At 42.6% G+C, this 749-nt stretch overlaps 1 protein-coding gene across 1 annotated transcript in view; it reads left to right on the forward strand.

Moving 5' to 3' along the window:
• Nucleotides 1–407: 407 nt before the first annotated feature.
• The window catches only part of myoz2b (myozenin 2b), a 4,073-nt gene continuing 3,731 nt past the window's right edge, over nucleotides 408–749 (forward strand). Inside the window, exon 1 of the mRNA XM_072463795.1 lies at nucleotides 408–561. The gene's annotated coding sequence lies outside the window, so the exon portion shown is untranslated. The remainder of the gene's footprint in view (nucleotides 562–749) is intronic.

The raw sequence follows: 749 nt of genomic DNA on the forward strand, positions 1-749 counted from the left end.
TTATCTGTGTCTTCAGCTCAAATGAATACAGTGTCATGCATTAAAGCTTGAGATGTATAAGTCATGTACACCTTTATAATAACGTGTTTGTGACGATTCATGGGACAAAGAAAGCCAGACGTTTGCTGTTGGAGCTTATCCCTCGAGCGTGTGCTTCAGAACAATAGGGCCACACTTCACATGTTGCAGTGCATTATTCCCAAAATATTATCTGAACATGGCGCATCTCTTGAAGGGTGATCCTTATCCCAATGTTGTCCATGTTGACCATTTACAACATGATGCCCTCATCCTGCACGCCTCCCCTCTTTCTCTGCGGTTGTTCCCCTCGGCCCGTGGCGTTTGAGAGTGCTTTTGAGTGTTTGGCAGGTTAAATTTAGCCTATTGATGTAAGCTGCATTCCAGTCACAACAGACAGAGAGAAAGACTGTCCCCGAGTTTGGCTTTAGTGTGCAGGAGTATGATGATCAGTGAAGATCAGAGGAGCGGCTGTAGGTTTGACCCCTGAACCTGCGTACGCCACGACACCTGGAGACAGGTAACACCAGGACAGCAGCACAGGTAAGGACACACCTTCTCCTGACTTTGGAAGGTTCAGAGTTATAGGGTAAAATAATGCCAGCATCTAACATTCATGTACATTAATTCATCTTAAAATATTTTATATGAACATTGTCACTTTTATTGACACAGAGTAGTACGTTATACTAGATGTTCCATTATATTTTGATTTTAAACTATTTCAATGA

The sequence above is a fragment of the Eucyclogobius newberryi genome, unplaced genomic scaffold (genome assembly GCF_026437365.1).
Source record: "Eucyclogobius newberryi isolate DKJ021-1_F unplaced genomic scaffold, fEucNew1.0.hap1 SCAF_4, whole genome shotgun sequence".
NCBI lineage: Eukaryota > Metazoa > Chordata > Actinopteri > Gobiiformes > Gobiidae > Eucyclogobius > Eucyclogobius newberryi.